Here is a 2,460-nt window from a genome sequence, read left to right on the forward strand (position 1 = left end):
AAGCAGCTGCCCTTAGTATCAGGAGCAGCGGGGATCAGATTAAGCAACAGCCGGGAAAAGATCAGCCAACCGCGGGGGAACTCATTAACCAGTTTCGTGGGAACTCATTAACCAGTTTCGGGAAAACTGCCACCAACGGCGGGGAAAACATGCACCAACGGCGGGGAAGCCATTGTCCAACAGGGGGGAGCACATTAAGCAGCTGCCCTTAGTATCAGGAGCAGCGGGGTACAAATGAACAAGCAGCGGGGAAAACAACTCCGTGGGAACTCATTAACCAGTTTCGTGGGAACTCATTAACCAGTTTCGGGAAAACGTCCACCAAAGGCGGGGAAAACATCAACCAGCGGCGGGGAAGCCATTGTCCAACAGGAGGGAGCACATTAAGCAGCTGCCCTTAGTATCAGGAGCAGCGGGGTACAAATGAACCAGCAGCGGGGAAAACAACTTCGTGGGAACTCATTAACCAGTTTCGGGGGAACTCATTAACCAGTTTCGGGAAAACTTCCACCAGAGGCGGGGAAAACATGAACCAACGGCGGGGAAGCCTTTGTCCAACAGGGGGGAGCACATTAAGCAGCTGCCCTTAGTCTCAGGAGCAGCGGGGATCAGAGTAAGCAACAGCCGGGAAAAGATCAGCCAACCGCGGGGGAACTCATTAACCAGTTTCGTGGGAACTCATTAACCAGTTTCGGGGGAACTCATTAACCAGTTTCGGGAAAACTTCCACCAAAGGCGGGGAAAGCATCAACCAACGGCGGGGAAGGCATTGTCCAACCGGGGGGAGCACATTAAGCAGCTGCCCTTAGTATCAGGAGCAGCGGGGATCAGATTAAGCAACAGCCGGGAAAAGATCAGCCAACCGCGGGGGAACTCATTAACCAGTTTCGGGGGAACTCATTAACCAGTTTCGGGAAAACTTCCACCAACGGCGGGGAAAACATGCACCAACGTCGGGGAAGCCATTGTCCAACAGGGGGGAGCACATTAAGCAGCTGCCCTTAGTATCAGGAGCAGCGGGGTACAAATGAACCAGCAGCGGGGAAAACAGCTTCGTGGGAACTCATTAACCAGTTTCGTGGGAACTCATTAACCAGTTTCGGGGGAACTCATTAACCAGTTTCGGGAAAACGTCCACCAAAGGCGGGGAAAACATGCACCAACGGCGGGGAAGCCATTGTCCAACAGGGGGGAGCACATTAAGCAGCTGCCCTTAGTATCAGGAGCAGCGGGGTACAAATGAACCAGCAGCGGGGAAAACAACTTCGTGGGAACTCATTAACCAGTTTCGTGGGAACTCATTAACCAGTTTCGGGAAAACGTCCACCAAAGGCGGGGAAAGCATCAACCAACGGCGGGGAAGCCATTGTCCAACAGTGGGGAGCACATTAGGCAGCTGCCCTTAGTATCAGGAGCAGCGGGGATCAGATTAAGCAACAGCCGGGAAAAGAACAGCCAACCGCGGGGGAACTCATTAACCAGTTTCGTGGGAACTCATTAACCAGTTTCGTGGGAACTCATTAACCAGTTTCGGGAAAACGTCCACCAAAGGCGGGGAAAACATGCACCAACGGCGGGGAAGCCATTGTCCAACAGGGGGGAGCACATTAAGCAGCTGCCCTTAGTATCAGGAGCGGCGGGGATCAGATTAAGCAACAGCCGGGAAAAGATCAACCAACCGCGGGGGAACTCATTAACCAGTTTCGTGGGAACTCATTAACCAGTTTCCTGGGAACTCATTAACCAGTTTCGGGAAAACGTCCACCAAAGGCGGGGAAAACATCAACCAACGGCGGGGAAGCCTTTGTCCAACAGGGGGGAGCACATTAAGCAGCTGCCCTTAGTATCAGGAGCAGCGGGGTACAAATGAACCAGCAGCGGGGAAAACAGCTTCGTGGGAACTCATTAACCAGTTTCGGGGGAACTCATTAACCAGTTTCGGGAAAACTTCCACCAAAGGCGGGGAAAGCATGAACCAACGGCGGGGAAGGCATTGTCCAACCGGGGGGAGCACATTAAGCAGCTGCCCTTAGTATCAGGAGCAGCGGGGATCAGATTAAGCAACAGCCGGGAAAAGATCAGCCAACCGCGGGGGAACTCATTAACCAGTTTCGTGGGAACTCATTAACCAGTTTCGGGAAAACTGCCACCAACGGCGGGGAAAACATGCACCAACGGCGGGGAAGCCATTGTCCAACAGGGGGGAGCACATTAAGCAGCTGCCCTTAGTATCAGGAGCAGCGGGGTACAAATGAACAAGCAGCGGGGAAAACAACTCCGTGGGAACTCATTAACCAGTTTCGTGGGAACTCATTAACCAGTTTCGGGGGAACTCATTAACCAGTTTCGGGAAAACTTCCACCAAAGGCGGGGAAAGCATGAACCAACGGCGGGGAAGGCATTGTCCAACCGGGGGGAGCACATTAAGCAGCTGCCCTTAGTATCAGGAGCAGCGGGGAT

The sequence above is a fragment of the Mustelus asterias genome, unplaced genomic scaffold (genome assembly GCF_964213995.1).
Source record: "Mustelus asterias unplaced genomic scaffold, sMusAst1.hap1.1 HAP1_SCAFFOLD_372, whole genome shotgun sequence".
NCBI lineage: Eukaryota > Metazoa > Chordata > Chondrichthyes > Carcharhiniformes > Triakidae > Mustelus > Mustelus asterias.